The sequence below is a fragment of the Paroedura picta genome, chromosome 7, assembly GCF_049243985.1.
Source record: "Paroedura picta isolate Pp20150507F chromosome 7, Ppicta_v3.0, whole genome shotgun sequence".
Lineage (NCBI taxonomy): Eukaryota > Metazoa > Chordata > Lepidosauria > Squamata > Gekkonidae > Paroedura > Paroedura picta.
Genome location: NC_135375.1, coordinates 120,543,733 through 120,561,687, shown reverse-complemented (window position 1 = coordinate 120,561,687; position 17,955 = coordinate 120,543,733). Strand labels below are relative to the sequence as shown.

Sequence of the window (17,955 nt, the reverse complement as noted above, 5' to 3'; positions counted from 1 at the left end):
AGAAGATGAGCCATGTTGTCTCTCCACATTTACTTCAACTATTGAATGAGATTATAGACAATCCTGGAAAATCCCTCCCAAAATCATGGCAACAGGCCTCAATAACACTTATTCATAAAGAAGGAGGAGATATGAACTCACCCAACTCGTATAGACCAATCTCTCTGCTTAAACGTGGACTATAAAATTTTGGCAAATATCTTAGCAGAAAGACTGAAAAAATGTATCGGAGACGTTATACACCAAGATCAAACTGGATTTATGCCAAGAAGATTAATGAGGAACAACATAAGATTCGTTTTGAATGTGGCAGACTACGTGCGTAAAGAAAAGTTGCAGGCCGCTTTCATATTCCTGGACGCGGAGAAAGCTTTTGACAACGTTAGTTGGGACTTCCTGTTTGAAACACTGAAAGCAACCGATTGTGGTGGTACTTTCCTGGAATTCATCAGACAAATATACTCTGAACAAGAAGCTAGAATTTTAATAAATGGAATGCTCACAAAACAATCCATTAAAATAGGTAAAGGTACCAGACAAGGATGCTCTTTGTCTCCATTGTTATTCAATCTGGTACTAGAAATGCTGACAACTAAGATAAGAGCTACAGAGGAGATCATGGGAATCAAAATCGATGATCAGGAATTTAAATTAAAATGTTATGCTAATGATGTAGTGTGTACTGTTATGAACCCAAAAGCGTCAATTCCCCCTCTCCTGGAACTACTGAAAGACTTTGGGCATTATTCAGGGTACAGAATAAATAAGGATAAAACAAAAATCGTTTTACAGGGAACCACAGATCTTGACGTGCAAAATATCAACCGAAGAACCGGATGTGAGACAAATCCCAAATGGGTGAAATAACTGGGAATCTACCTAGACAAAGACTTCCAAGAACTCTTCACTGGTAACTATGAAAGACTATGGAATATGCAACTGGATATCAAAAGGTGGAACGAGTCAAAACTGTCCTGGTTGGCTCGAATGGCCATGGTCAAGATGAACTTGTTGCCCAAATTTAACTTTTTGTTCCAAATGTTACCAATAGTGATCCAGGAGAAAACGCTAAGAAAATGGCAATCAGTGATCAACAAATTTATCTGGAGTGGAAAAAGGCCAAGAGTTGCTTTTAAAATACTTCAAGATGTGAACGAGAGAGGAGGCCAAGGTGTTCCTAATCTAAAACTATACAAAGACGCAGCAGCACTTACATACATAGTGGACTGGATTCGGGAACCGCACTCAAGAGAATTGGTATTTGAAAGAAAAACCATGGGTAACAGTTTCCATGAAAGACTATGGCCAGCAGGAAAACAAAAACAAAAAGCAGTAGCAAACACCTGGATTAGTGGGCTCTTGAACATATGGTCAAGATACAATAAGAGACTATCCCCAGCACCATCAATATTGAAATCGCCAATTGAGGCATATTTTGGGAAAGCTCAACAGAAAAGGTTGACTTGTCTACAGTACAAAGACTTAATATCGAAGACTGGCAAGTTCAAGGATATACAAACAATAAAGAAAGAAGGAGTAGAAATTCAATGGTTACAGTACAACCAACTAATATCTAGATTCAAAGCAGAGTTTCAGCAACCGTTAAATCTAGAGGCTCCAATACCAGAGTTTGAAAACTTAGTAATCCAAGATAAACCACATTTACAGGGCCAAATATATAAATTGTTATTAAGGTATGAGACAGAAATGGAACGGGTTAAGCCATGTATGATCAAATGGATGCAAAATATTGAGACTAATGTGACAATGGAACAATGGGAGTTAGTATGGTCTAGAATACCAAAGTATACTAATAGTCAAATACTTAAAGAAAATTGGTATAAAATGTTTTATAGGTGGTATGTAACACCAAAAGTGATTGCTAAAATTGCCAAAAATTGTAACAACAAATGTTGGAAATGTGATGATAAAGTAGGCTTTTTTTCATATGTGGTGGAGATGTGAAAAAGTTTATAAGTTTTGGGCAAAAATACATATTAATAATGTGGGGTCTTAGATTTCCTATGAAAGCTGAAGCTATGTTATTAAGTGTTCCTCCGCAGTGCCTCCCAACCCACACACAAAGTTTTTTCTTCTATGCGACGATGGCAGCAAGACTAGAATTGGCCAAGAAATGGAAAACGCAAGAACTACCCTCGATAGAAGACTGGCTGAATAAACTAGCTGACTTTGCCAAGATGGCTAAACTGACACTAATAGTTAACGGAAGAACAATGGGGCCCTTACCTGAACTATTTAAGAAAATAATACAAAAGGGATTGAAATGGGGAACTAAATGTATTAAATGAAGAGCATAACCCTTCTTTTTTCTGTACTAACAATGTAGAATGCATGTATTTCACTATCTTTAATTCTGGAAAATAAAAATAAAAATCTTATAAAAAAAAAGAGAGACAAATAAGATGCTCTGGTATTCCCATCTCTTTAAGAACTTGCCACAGTTCAAGGCTTTAGCATAGAATTTGCTGCCAGAGGATGCAGTGATGGCCACAGGAATAAAAAGCTTTAAAGGAGGATTACACAGATTCATGGAGGATCAGTCTACCAATGGTAGTGGGAACCTCCACATTCAGAGGCACTAGGGCCAGGAAGCCATGTCAGGGGAAGGTAACCTCTATATTGCTGTACATTCTTAAGAACTGGCTGATCACTATGTGAGATTAGATGGACCATTGTTCTAATCTAGCAGGTCTCTTCTTATGTTCTTGCCTTGAGCAACAGTTGCCTGGAAGCCATTTGCTGAAACTGAGAGGGAAAGCCTCACAGAGCAAGGAAAGAGCATGTCTACTTTCCGAAGAAAACAGCTAAACATTCTGTCAAGCTCCTTATGGAGCTCTATGGAGCTCAGCATATTTTCTATTTGTTCATTCAAAATAGTTTAGAATAGAAAGTGTAACAAGCAAAACAGATTATGCAAATTAGAAAATATATGAAATTCTAAATGAAGGACATGCTTTTGTTGGTAGAACATTTATTAGACAAAGATAGGCTTCTGTTTCACCATTTCATACAGACAACACAGCTCCAGACAAGTCAATCACAGTTAAATGCTAAGGCCAATTGACACAGAGAACTGGACCAGAATTTAGACCGAGGGCTTGCAGGATGGAGTGGCAAAGTAGTGCTGGCTTATACATGGAACCCAGCTTCTAGATGCTGCTCTCCACGGACCAGAACAACTGTTAAAGACAGTCAGAGCAACTTCCATGGAAAAAATAAGCAAGTGAAGCAGTTCAACATTTTTAAACCCTGGCAATTCCAACTGCCTGCAGAAAATCAGAGCCAAAAAGATTGGGTAAAAATAGATTACGTTCTCTCTGAAAGTGAAAAGGTGAGAAACAAATGTGGGCCTAGAATCCAAAACCATTCTCCCTTAAAAGGAAACAGAGAAACAGTAGGTACAGAAAGGAGGAGAGAAGTCAGTAGATCAATGTTCTCAGAGCAGACTGAAGCGCTGGTTCATCCTGTTCTGTACTGAAAGCACCATCCCAACAGAGACTGTCACAAATCCACAGAGGAAGCTTCAGCCCGAGCCCTTCGTCTCCAGTTTCCCACCAGAGTTTCCTGAACTCAGCATGAGGGTGTCTCCCTCTGGATCGCTCTGTCATTCTACCTAACCCTGTCTGATAAATCCGGTGGAAACAGAGCCAAACAACTGCAGACAGGAGAAGAGAAATTTTTCCAGTCAGCTCAATATGTTCATAAAATTAGATCAGCCGTGTATAAAATAGAACACCATCCTTTCCAGCAGACACAAATAGTGCAATGGGAGAATCCCTCAGGAGCACCAAACAAAGTTCAGCTCCATCTTTGGCCACATAAACCTCCTGTAAATCTCAGGAAGCAGCCACAGCCCTATGACAGCAAATTGGGAGACTATCTGCACTGGTAAGAAAACATCCAAGGTGCAAGAGGGCTTGAGAGGCTAGGAAGAATCAAACCCTGGGGACAGGTGGGAATAATATGAGTGATCTTAATCACTCTTCCTTACCCATCTCTATATTGCCACAAAACAGAGATGTTCACCCATTTGACAGCTGAAGAGAGGTAAATGTTTGCTTAGAGAACTGGCATGAGGTTATGATCAGAATCTCAGTCTAGGACAAGAGAGATCCAGGTCAAGTCTCTATTTGGCTGGGATGACCTTGAGCCAGATGCCTGCAGGCTCACCTACTTCACCAGACTATTTGAGGTTGAAGAGAGAGGGCCCCACAGGGGCTACCCTGAACTCCTTGGGAGAATGGCAAATCAGTATCTCCAATAAGAATAACTGCCAGTCATATCTCTCAAACATGTTTTCTTTGCATCTCAGCAAGATTATAACTCCATATGTGGCAGTTATTTGCTCAGCAGCACTACAAAACTATCACAAGTAAGATCCTGGATTTTCAGATAGCTTTTGATTTGTGCTAAGCAATTTAATCTGAACCTCATCTCTAGAGTAAGAGCTACCCAGCTACAATCTTAAATCACACAATTGGAATGGGAAAACGGTAAGCACCCTAAGAAGCCTGAAGCATTCTGAAGACAAAAACAATTAAAGTAATAGGCAACTCTTGGTATTCATAAGAATAGTTGCTGTCCAACGATAGCTTCAGCTCTGCTGCCAAAAAAGAGGACACAATACATCTCATTACTCAGACTCAGAATGGCTCACCTGTTCTTTTAATCCGCATCCCCTCCTGAGAAGCAAGGAATGGAGGGGGGTCTGTACCTCCCTGGAGAACTGCAGTTGGGAACCAGAAGGCACAGAAGCCCAAGTGAGCATTCATACTTTGGTTGACTCTCTTGCCGATGCTGCTTTGTGGATAAGTCCAAGAGACCTTCTCACGGCTGCTGATCTCATCCGCAAAACTGAAAGAGCATCTCAGCAGGACTCCGCCAGCCTCCCTTTCAGGCTCCTCTTAGTGACAGCCATTCTCTGGCAAGTGAAATGTCAAGAACCAGGCGGGGGCGGTGTTTGGAGAAAGAGAGAGGGGGAGGGATCAGAGATCCTCACCATCCATCACCCTCGAAGTCTATTCAACCAGCGGCTTGAATAAAGCCAGCATTTCATTCTCCATGGCAACCAGTGAGGGGAGGAGGACGGGAAGAGTGCAAAAGGGGCACATTAAAAGCTGGTCTGGGGAAAGCAGCATTTAGAAAAAGACAGAAGCCTTCCATCACTCCCCCTTGATGCCCTACTGCAGGGGTAGTCAAACTGCGGCCCTCCAGATGTCTGTGGACTACAATTCCCAGGAGCCCCTGCCAGCATTCACTGGCAGGGGCTCCTGGGAATTGTAGTCCACGGACATCTGGAGGGCTGCAGTTTGACTACCCCTGTCCTACTGTATTCCTCAACGTGGTGAGGGGGTGAACTGCAGAGCTCACAGCCCGCAGGCCAATTGCTGAGGTAAGTGACTGAATTATGGCCATCCGAATTTGGGGAAAGCCAATGAACACAACTGTTGTACAAGTGTATGCACTAACCACGGCTGCTGATGAAAATGAAATCGAAGATTTCTATGAGAAAGTGCATGAGACAATTAAACAGGTCCCTCAAAGGGACATTATTGGGGATTTCAATCCCAAAGTTGGAAATCAAAAAGAACAGGGCATCTGCAGTAGGTTTGGACTAGGTGAGCGAAATGAAGCTGATGACAGACTTATCCAGTTCTGTCAAGAAAACAAACTATCACTAACACCCTCTGTGAATAACAAAATGCCGTTTATACACATGGCCATCTCCAGATGGCATACACAGTAATCAGATCGATTTTATCCCTTGCAGTCAGAGATGGAGGAGCTCCGCTCTACAAGTAAAAACATTTCCTGGAGCAGACTGTGGCTCTGATCACAAACTGTTGGTGACCAAGTTGAAAGTCAGATTATGTAATATCAAGAAAAATGTACCCCCAAAGAAGTTTGATGTCACCAAGATTCTGCCAACATATGCCATAGAAGTGAAGAACAAATTTGAACTGCTTGATACTACTGAGAAGCTACCTGAGGAATTGTGGCAAGAATTTCAGTCTAATATCATAGAAGCTGCTTAAGAACATATACCATACAAAAAGCCGGAAAGGAGATGCAATTGCTTACCATCTGACACCATCAAAATTGCTGAAAAACAAAGAGCAGCAAAAGCTGCTGGCATGAGAAATGAATTTAGGAGGCAAAATGCAGATTTTCAACGTGCTGCTAGACAAGATATTAGGCGCAACAATGCAAGCGACTGGAAGAGGAGTGTACTAAAGTAAGGTGACCAGATTGTCCCACTTTTGGAAGGACATCTGGGTGCACCTGGCAAATTGTACTTAAGTTGCAAGTAAAAATATATATATATTACAATACTATTTTTCTGTTCTATGCATTCTATGAATGCCCCACATAGACCATATTTTTAATCAAGAACCCCCCCCCCCCAGTCAATGGTGTCCTGCTTTACCAATGTTAAAATCTGGTAATCTTATACTAAAGGCCACACCATAAGCTCATCTTAACCCCGCCCGCGGCGCCGTGGACTAAATAAAGCCGTAAGGGCCTGGGGGGAGGAGTTAGGGCAGGCTCTGTCCGGGATGAGGAAGGGCGCCGATTGGCCCCTTCCTCCGGACAGACCATCGGCAGGGCCAATCGGCAGGCACAAAGCGCCTGCCGATTGCCCTCTCCGATTGCCGCCCCGCCTCCAAGGGAGCAATTGCGAGCCGCGCACAGCGCGGCTCGCAGTTGCTCCCTTGCCGGCAGCCTGATGCGTCGAGTGGCGCCTGCAGACTTGCCGGCCGCGCGCTGCCCCGCTAGCGCCCACTGTATTGTACGTATAGCGGGCTTGCTTACTAGTGTGAAATAAGTCCAGAGCACCTTCACTGCACTAGCCAAAGGATAGTGTCTGGGTGATCTAGATGAGGGGGTGGAGGGACTACTCATCAAGTTTGCAGATGACACCAAATTGGGAGGACTGGCAAATACTCTCAATAAAACCCTATTAAATAAATAAAATTATTTACTTAATAAAATCTCATAAACTTCAGTAGAGGCATGACACAGGAGCCATTAGATCAAACAATACTTTGCAATGTTTTAATCTGTTATAAACAGAGGTGAGTAGCGGGGTACCTCAGGGCTCGGTGCTCGGTCTGGTACTTTTTAACATATTTATTAATGATCTAGATGAGGGGGTAGAAGGACTACTCATCAAGTTTGCAGACGATACCAAATTGAGAGGACTGGCAAATACTCCAGAAGATAGAGACGGAGTTCAATGAGATCTGAACACAAAGGGAAAATGGGCAAATGAGAACAAGATGCAATTTAATAAAGTGTAAAGTTCTGCATCTGGGTCAGAAAAATGAAAAGCACGCCTACTGGATGGGGGATACGCTTCTAGGTAACACTGTGTGTGAACGAGACCTTGGGGTACTTGTGGATTGTAAGCTAAACATGAGCAGGAAGTGTGATGCAGCAATAAAAAAGGCAAATGCCATTTTGGGCTGTATCAACAGGGGCATCACATCAAAATCACAAGATGTCATAGTCCCATTGTATACGGCACTGGACAGACCACACCTGGCGTACTGTATGCAGTTCTGAAGGCCTCACTTCAAGAAGGACGTAGATAAAATTGAAAGGGTACAGAGGAGAGCGACGAGGATGATCTGGGGCCAAGGGACCAAGCCCTATGAAGATAGGTTGAGGGACTTGGGAATGTTCAGCCTGGAGAAAAGGAGGTTGAGAGGGGACATGATAGCCCTCTTTAAGTATTTGAAAGGTTGTCATTTGGAGGAGGGCAGGATGCTGTTCCTATTGGCTGCCGAGGAAAGGACACGCAGTAATGGGTTTAAATTACAAATACAATGATATAGGCTAGATATCTGGGTGATCTGATATCAGGCCAGATATCAGGGGGGAAAAATCACAGTCAGAGTAGTTCAGCAGTGGAATAGGCTGCCTAAGGAGGTGGTTAGCTTCCCCTCACTGGCAGTCTTCAAGCAAAGGTTGGATAAACACTTTTTTTGGATACTTAAGGATGATTTGGGCTGATCCTGCGTTGAGCAGGGGGTTGGACTAGATGGCCAGTATGGCTCCTTCCAATTCTATGATTCTTTGATGGAAGGAACTGGTTCTGAATTGTATTTTTTTCCAACTGTAACAAAATGGATATAAGGGTTGGAAGGTAATTCTGAGCAAATTGCAAGGGAGTCATAAAAATAAACACAGAATTTGAAGGGAACCCAGGGTCATCTAGTCCAATCCCTGCACAATGTAGGAAATTTACAACTAACCCCCACACACTCCCCCAGTATCCCTTGTTCTATGCCCAGAGGAAGGCAAAAATCCTCCAGGAGCCCGGTGCTGGAGAAAATTCCTTCCTGACTCAACAGGGTGCCAAAGTAGTTTTGAGTAGTTTCGCTTGCCATTTTACCACATGTGGCAACAGACAGAAACGGTTGCAGGCCCCTCCCTTGCAGGGGACAGCCTCATCTGTTGAGTAAGCCAAAGTACAGCTTCTATCTGGCTGAAACGCCGATTGGCTTTAACACATGAGGATGAAACCTGCCACACAGCAAGATTCTTTCCATTAACACTTATTTTATTTTTATTTGTTATTTTATATAACTGCCTTTCTCACTTGGACTCAAAGCTGATTTACACAGAGTTCAGGTGAAAAATTTGTTATAGGAACATAAGCCCTTTTGATACAACCTGGCTACAACTGGAAAGCTTTTCTGAAGGCCAATCAATTTCTGACCAAGTTATCGTGCTTCATGTAGTAGTTCAGAAAAAAGGTGATGCAGAAATGTGAAGCATGTTAGGTTAGTCTGTTTTACTTGGAACGTCATCAATATCAGGACCTAACTTTTGTTACATATACAAACTTACGCATGTCTTGAGTGTGGATGGGAGGGATGATAAGGAAATCTCTGCAAAGCCAGACTGATGCATTTTCCTCCCATTTAAATTTATAGCCAAACTGGATTCTTTGCTCCATCTCCTCTGATAGTTTAATGGAGAACTGATGCTGAGAAACAGTGATCCATGGCTGAATTCAGATCAGTGTTCATGAATCTAAAACACTATTCCCACAGCATTCTATCACACTTGGCAAAGTACAAGTGGGAAGCGAGAGGGAAAAACTCAAGAAAACCATTCTTATCTTTGCATATTTTTTAAAATTCCTACAATGTCATCATCGCTATGAATGGCAAGCTTTCTACACAACGCGCTTCTTTTCCTTGAAAACAAATCCTGAGCTTTAAGTGCAGGTCCTTGAAGCCCAGCCATGACCACACACTTAGAAGAGGTGTGTAAGATTCAGCCTAACTGCTGGTTTCCCTCCAATTGTATGAGGAAGCATAGGTGTAAACTTCCCTTGGAGGAAGCATAGGTGTAAACTTCCCTTGGAGGAAGCATAGGTGTAAACTTTTTGTAACAGCCAAATGGCTCTTGGCTTCGTAGCCTTTGGGAAGAGCTCTTGGCTTTGCACCCCAATGGAGATTTAGGGGACCATTTGCTTTGTTTATTGATATTGTGCCTTGCTTGTTTAAACTGGGGGAGGGGGGTATTAAGTCACTATGTTTTCAATGGAAGACAAGTGTTATAACAAAGGACCCTAATAAATAAGTAATGTAAGAACTATGAAGCAGCATAAGCCCATGAAAATATATCCTCCACTCAATTATAGGAGTAGGACTGTAGGATTTGGGTCCAGGAACACCTCAGAGACCAACAAGAGTTTGGGGGCATGACTTTTTGAGAGTCAGATGAAAGGAGACTCTGATGAGGGGCATGCAATTGGGGGCACTATGAGTGGACAGGTAGTTGTTAGTTTCCCCTCCAACCTTATGAGTCTATGACTCAAAAAAGCTTAATATTTGAAATTCTTGTTGTTTTCTATGTTGCTTTTACTGGACTCAAATCTCACTATTCCAATTAAGACTGGGACTTAGGGCTCCAGCGCTAAAAATTTCCATCCAGTATATACTGCCATGATGCATTCAAACTCTAGTTGCATGTATAGCCATATAGTATAGTCAGATTCAAAGCAGCTGTAAAACAGGGTTACACTTGTACATATCATGTATTCAGACACCAGATGTGCACATTCAGGCCAGATATGGAGAATCAAACCACAAGCTTCCAGCTGTGAGCGTTCCCACTGCCCTACAAGAGCCAAGAGCAAAAACTTTTCTGCCTAAATGGTCACATGATGGAGGCAGGGAGAGAGCTACTTCCTCAGCCATCTCTTCACTGCCATAGAGCAGTTGTCCCCAGCAGCAAAGGAGGGAGAGATATATGCCTCCACTGAAGAATCTGGATGAACAACATATACTATCTTCTGAACCCTCTCAATTTTGTCCACATCTTTTTTGAAGTGAAGCCTCCAGAATTCCAGATGCAGTGTGACCAATGCGGTTTACAGTGGGACTATGCCATCTTACAGTTTTGATGGGATGTCTCTGTTGATACAGCCCAATAATGCATTCACCTTCTTTACCACTGCATCTCACTGCCTGCTTATGTACAGTCCACAAGTACCCCAAGATCTCATTTACACATACTGCTACCCAGAATCTCCTATCTGGTATGCGTGCTTCTCATTTTTGTGACCCAGATGTAGAACTCACATTTCTCCTTTTTGAATTGCATCTTGTTCTTATTTCCAGCATGTTCAGATCTCACTGAACTCTATCTCTTCCAGGGTGTTCGCTACACCTCCTACTTTGGTGTCATCTGTAAATTTAATGAGGAGTCTCTTCACACCCTCATCCAGATGATAGATAAAAATCATGAAAAGCACTGGACCAAGTACTGAGTCCTGTGTCACTCCACTGCTCATCAACCTCCAAGTTGATGTAATACCATTGGATGCGGTTTTCTAACCACTCCCCTATCCATCAGGAACCACAAGCCTTAAAATAATGGCTGAAAGAAGAATTCTTCCAAAAGAGGAACTGAAGGAGAGGGGTGCACCCACACATGATGTTCAGAACACGAAAAGACTGTGCATGAGCTGTATTCAAGTGGCAGGGTGTCTCCATGTTTATCGGGAGCTTAGAAGCTAGGAAAGAATCGCCCATGACTGGCCTGCACAAGCACAGTCCCAGTGTGGGGCTGCACTAGAAAACAGAAGATGAATGGCACCTCATCAGAGGGTGTACTTATTAAATTGCCAGACGATACTAAACTAGGAGGAGTAGCAAACACAACAGAAGAATCAGAATACAGGATCATCTTGATAGGCTCGAGAAATGGATTAAACTAAATAAAATAAAATTCAATACGGACGAATGTACAGTTGTGAATTTAGGTAAGAAAAACCATATATACCAATATAGGATGGGGGAGACTTGTCCTGGAAGTAGTATGTGTGAAAAGGATCTAGACCATACACTGAACATGAGTCAGCAATGTGACTCAGTGGCTAAAAAGGCAAATGGGATTTTGGACCGTATCAAACAGAGTATCGTGTCCAAATCACGGGAGGTTGATGATACTGCTTTATTCTGCTCTGGTTCAGCCTCACTTGGAGTACTGTGTTCAGTTTTGGGTGCCACAGTGGAAGAGAGATGTAGACAAACTGGAGCATGTCCAGAGGAGGACAACAAAGATGGTGAGGGGTTTGGAGACCAAGAGAGGGAATCAGATAACCATCTTCAAGTATTTAAAAGGCTGCCATGTAGAGGATGGAGCAGAGCTGTTCTCTCTTGCCCCAGAGGGACAGACCAGAACCAATATGATGGAATGACTTCAAAAGAAATTTCGTTTAAACATCCGGAAGGAGTTCCTGACAGTTAAAGCGATTTCTCAGTGGAACAGGCTTCCTCAGGAGGTGGTGGATTCTCCATCTTTGGAAATAGCCATCTGATGGAGAGGCTGATTCTGTGAAGGTTCAAGGGGGTAGCAGGTTACAGCGGATGAGTGATAGGGTTGTGAGTGTCCTGCAAAGTACAGGGGGTTGGACTAGATGACCCAGGAGGTCCCTTCCAACTCTATGATTCAACATAATATTCAGTGCAATATTGCAGCCACCTCCACCAAATGCTTCTGGGTACTGATCTCCTATTTGGAGACCTTTATAGCTTCACTTTGGATCAGCCTGGGAGTTCATCTATGTATTGTGACAAGATCTCCCAAAAAAAGACCTGGTATTCCATCATGATAACTTTGTAGTTAGCTACCATATAGTTCAAACCAGCAGAGGCATATCGCTTCCAACGTAATAATATCAAGTTGAATGAGCACAGAATAAGGAAAAACATGTTTACCATTCAAGAGGGGAAAAAAGGTACTGAGAGAAAGGGGGGAAGCGACCTAAGTACATGTGACATCCTAAGTGGGAAAATTAGCATATGTGCCAGATCCCTGCTAGAGCGTTTTACAGCTAAGAAATGATATGTTCACTACAGGCTTTTGTGTTAACAGTTCCAATGTGAGGCTGCACATGAACCATACAATCATAGAATAATAGAGTTGGAAGGTACCTCTGGGTCATCTAGTCCAACCGCCCGCAAATTGCAAGACAATCCTATAACACTTGAACCATCACAGAATCAGCCAAAAGTCAAAAGGCTATCCAACCTCTGTTTAAAAATCTCCAAAGATGGAGAACCTACCACCTCCCAAGGAAGCTTGTTCCACTGAGAAACCACTCTGTCAGGAACTTCTTCTGGATATAGAGATGGAATTTATTTTGAATTAATTACATCCCATAGGTTCTGGTCTTAACCAGAACAGAGTACAGCGGTACAATCACCTCCCGTGATCTAGACACGATACTACGTTTGAAACAGCACAAAATCATAGAATAATACGCTTGGAAGGGACCTCATGGGTCATCTAGTCCAACCCTCTGCACTATACAGGACACTCACATCCCAATCGCTCATCTACTGTAACCTGCACCCCTTTGCCTTTACAGAATCAACCTCTGTCAGATGCTATCTAGCCTCTGTTTTAAAATTTCCAAAGATAGAGAACCCACCACCTCCTGAGGAAGCCAGTTCCACTGAGAAACCGCTCTGTCAGGAACTTCTTCTGGATGTTTAAATGTTTAACTGGGGTGTCCAAAACTGAACACAGTACTCCAGGTGAGGCCAAACCAGAGCAGAGCAAAGTGGTACCATCACCACCCGTGATCTAGACACGATACTCGGTTTGATACAGTCCAAAATCCCATTTGCCTTTTTGGCTGCTGAGTCATACTACTGATTCATGTTCAATGTATGGTATATTAAGACTCCTAGATCCTTTTCGCACATGTTACTGCCAAGACAAGTCTCCCCAATCCTATATTGGTGTATTTGGTTTTTCCAACCTAAATGCAGAACTTTACATTTGCCCTTATTGAACTTCATTCAGTTTAGCCCACTTCTCGAGCCTATCGAGATCATCCTTTTTGAAGATCGGAATAATGTTTGCTCTCTTCCAGTCCTTCGGGACATCTCCAGTCCTTAAAGAGGTCCCAAAGATGATGGACAAGGGCAGTGCAAGTTCTCTGGAAAGTTCTTTGAGCACTCTCGGGTGCATTTCATCCGGCCCAGGGGATCTGAACCCATCCAGTGCAGCTAAATGCCTCTCGACAACCTCTCTATCCATGTTAAGCTGCCACCCAGACACTATTCTTTGGCTACTGCCTATATATGCCTAAACCCTTTGACCTGTGGGAAAAACAGATGTAAAATAGGCACTAAGCCTTTCTGCTTTCTCTGCATCTTGCATTAGAGTTTGTCCATCCGCACCCAACAGTGGGCCTATTGCCTCATTTACTTTACGTTTGCTCCTCACATAACTGAAAAATCTTTTCTTGTTACAGTGGGCTTCCCTGGCCAATCTTAGCTCACTCTCAGCTTTGGCCTTTCTTCAAGACATCTGTTCCCATCCCATTCGACCTTCACTTGGTTCTGCCATAATTAGTGACTCAGTTTTCCCTTTGGACCTGAGTTCTCTGCAGAGCACTTATGTTTGGACAGGGAAGGTTGTTTTGCTGAAAGCTACCACCAATACATGTCCTTCCTCTGCATACCTAAATGCTCCTTGGAGGAGCCAAATCAATTTGAGGCTTGAAAAGGATCTGAACATGATGCCTGCAGAAGAATCAGGCTATAGGAGCATTCAGGAGCAATGGGTTTGTTTCTGTTTCAAAGAGGGATAACACGTCCTCTAGTGGCTAGCAGGAGGAGACAACTGTCATATCACAGGAAGAAAATCAGAAAACAGTTTCAGAGACTACCATTTCACATAAGTTACACATTCATGATGATCATAGAAGGGACCTCATGGGTCATCTAGTCCAACCCCCTGCACTATGCAGGACACTCACCACCCTATTGCCCATTTACTGTAACCTGCCACCCCTTTGCCTTCACAGAATCAGCCTCTCTGTCAGATGGCTCTGTTTAAAAATTTCCAGCATGATGATATTATCCATTCAGTCGTGTATGACCTTTGGCGATTATATAGGAAAGTCTTCGCCATGTGTCCCTGTCTCTGACTGCTTCTTTTAATTAGTTCAGTCATCCCTTTGATCGTGTCAAGCCAGTGGATCCTTTGGCGACCACATTTCCTTTTGCTGCTGACCATGCGGAGCATTCCGGCCCAGAGTTATTTGCCATTTGATTTCACGGCTGCATCCACCATTTTTTTTTAAATAAGATATTTATTTTCCAACAAGGTAGAAACCAAGTAAATACATACAATATGAATTAGTAAAGCTATAGTTTAGACTCTAAACATATTATAATAGTAAACCCCCCTTCTTTCCCAGTATATTTTACTTTCTTAAATAGTTCAAATAAGGACCCCATTGTTCTTGAAAAACTTCTTCAGTTTTTCCATTAACACTTAATGTCAATTTAGCCATCTTGGCGAGATCCACCAGTTTGCTCAGCCAATCTTCTATTATAGGTAGGTCCTGCGTTTTCCATTTTCTGGCCAGAACTAGTCTTGCTGCCGTCGTCGCATATAAGAATAGGCTTCTTGTTTGTGTTGGGAGGCACTGCGGTGATAGGCTTAATAACAAAAATTTCAGGCTTCAAAGGAAAATTCAGATCCTCCATTTTCTGCATTATAGCATGAACTTCAGCCCAGTACTTGTACACTTTTTCACATTTCCACCACATATGATAGAAAGAACCTGCACATTTCCAACATTTATTATCACAACTTTTTGCAATTGCAGCAATCACTTTTGTTGTTACATACACTTATAAAACATTTCAAGTATTTAAAAGGGTGCCATATGGAGGATGGAGCAGAATTGTTCTCTCTTGCCCCAGAGGGACAGACCAGAACAAATTGGATGAAATTAATTCAAAAGAAATTCCATCTAAACATCCGGAAGAAGTTCCTGACAGTTAGAGCGGTTTCTCAGTGGAACAGGCTTCCTTGGGAGGTGGTGGGTTCTCCAACTTTGGAGATTTTGAAACAGAGGCTAGATAGCCATCTGACGGAGAGGCTGATTCTGTGAAGGTTCAAGGGGGTGGCAGGTGACAGTGAATGAGTGATTGGGATGTGAGTGTCCTGCACAGTGCAGGGGGTTGGACTAGATGACCCAGGAGATCCCTTCCAACTCTATTATTCTATGATTCTATATGATTTTGTACTAGTTTTCTCTGAGAATTTGACTGTTAGTGAGCTTAGGAATTCTAATCCATATACTCATCTCAAAATTTTGCATCCATTTAATCATACACAGTTTGACCTGTTCCATCTCAGTTTCATATTTCAATACTAATTTATATATTTGTCCTTGCAAATGTGGTTTTTCTTGAATTAATAGATTTTCAAATTCTGGTATTGAAGATCCTACATTTAATGGTTGCTGCAATTCTGCTTTAAACCTAGATAAGAGTTGGTTACATTCCAACCATTGGATTTCTACTCCTTTTTCTAAGACGTGTTGAGTCTTTCTTTAAGCTTGCCAGATTTAGTTAAGAGAACTCTGCATCGCAAACAAGTCAGTCTTTTTTGTTGTACTCTACTAAAATGAGCTTCTATTGGCGATTTTAATACTGATGGTGTAGGAGATAATCTTCTACTATATTTTGTCCAGACTTTTAACAGCCCATCAATCCAAGAGTTCACAGTTGCCTTTTGTTTTTTGCGTTCTTGTCGGCCACAATCTTTCATGGAAACTGTTGCCTAGAGCAGTGGTCCCCAACCCTCGGTTCAGAGACCGGTACCGGTCCATGGATCAGTTGGTGTCGAGCCGCAGCTCCTCCTCATCCTCCTCCCCGGCTGCTGCCTCGGGGGCTTCCCTGCCACTCTGCCACCAGCTCACATTTGGTGCTCTCCAGCAGCCGCCATGGCTGGGGCTCCCCTTCGGCATGGCACTGTGCAGCTGTTGCTGGCAGCACCCCACAGCAGGCAGCGGGAAAGCAAGTGGAGCATGGGCTCAGACAGTAGCGGTGACGTCCCTCAGCAAAAGACTACCCCTTAGTAAAATTGTCAAGCATTGACCGGTCCCCGGTGATAAAAAGGTTGGAGACCACTGACCTAGAGCCTCTTTTTCAAATATCAGTTCTTTTAATTGCAGCTCTCATATCCAGTCCACTATATGAGTGCTACTGCATGATGATAACTTTAGGTTTGGTACTCCTTGTCCTCCTCTCTTTTTCTCATCTTGCAATATCTTAAAGGCAATTCTTGGTCTTTTCCCGCTCCATATAAATTTGTTAGTGGCAGATTGCCATTTTTCAAGTACTCTTTCTGCAATCTCCACTGGTAGCATTTGAAATAAAAAATTAATTTTTGGCAATATGCTCATCTTGACTGTTGGTATTCTGGCAGACTATGATAATTTCATATCATTCCACCTCTTGATATCTGACTGAATACTACTCCAAAGTCTTTCATAATTGCCAGTAAAAAGGTCTTGAAAATCTTTGTCTAAATAAATACCCAGGAATTTTACCCATTTAGGATTGACTTCACAGCCGGTATTTTCTTTGATATTTTGCACCTCTGAATCTGTGACTCCTTAAAGGATGAATTTTATTTATTTTATATCCCTGGATAATAAATGGTAAACATATAGAACAGGTCAATCACTACAAGTATTTAGGCATAAACCTTACTTATAATAACAGTTGGGCCAACCATAGAGAAAAAACAATCAAATCTGCAAAAGGCCAGTTGTCCCTTTTAGCCAAGTTTTATCATCAAAAAGGCAACAAAAACCTTCAAGCAGCCATTAAAATCTACAATGCCAAAATAATTCCACAGATTCTTTATGGAATCCCAATATGGATGGATACATTTAATAATAAATTAGAGAACGTCCAATCTTTCTTTTTCAGAAATTTGTTAGGAGTCCCAAACTGTGTGGCAATTCATACACTTGTCGCAGAACTTGTCTTTTAAATACTGGTTAAAAATTCACTTCCATGCTCAAACGGGTAGTTTGTTAATTAACCTTTTGAGAGACCCTTATTCTTTTAGCTGGTTGGGCAAAATGTCAAAGAAACTTCAAATTATGGGTCTGGACATCTCAACCCTTAGCTTGCAAGATGAAAGGATGATACTAAAACTAATATCACAGAGACTAGAAGATCAGGATACCCAGATTCTGGGCTCCTCTAACAACAGTGTATGTTCTCCCTGCTTCTGGGATATTCCCTTAACTTACAAATCCATGCCCATGTGTCCCCAAATTTTGGAGACACACCAGTTAAGAAGAGCATTTCTAGTAGCTCGCTTAAACATCTTTCCCTCAAATGTCACTCGAGGTAGATTTTTGAAGGTAGATTTTTGAAGATCCCTCCTCAGGAGAGATACTGTTTACATGGATGTAGTGTCCCTGACACGTCGTACCATATACTTCTGGTGTGTCCTAAGTTTGAAGTATATCGTCGCCCATTAGCTAATTATCTGAAGAAATTGAAATTCTGGATGAAAATGATATTAAATGTGAGGAACTCAGCAACTATTATAAAAGTAGCAAAGTTTTTACTGGCAAAT

The 17,955-nt window shown here is 42.2% G+C and overlaps 1 protein-coding gene across 14 annotated transcripts in view; it reads right to left on the bottom strand.

Annotated features, from left to right (window-relative positions):
* Positions 1-17,955, bottom strand: part of NDST2 (N-deacetylase and N-sulfotransferase 2) — a 211,608-nt gene that overhangs the window by 116,122 nt on the left and 77,531 nt on the right. For 2 of the 14 annotated variants that reach the window (XM_077346226.1, XM_077346228.1), the window contains exon 1: positions 4,679-4,924. The exons of the other annotated variants lie outside the window; for them this stretch is intronic. The gene's annotated coding sequence lies outside the window, so the exon portion shown is untranslated. Of the gene's footprint in view, positions 1-4,678; positions 4,925-17,955 lie in introns of those variants that run through there. 14 annotated transcript variants of the gene reach the window in all.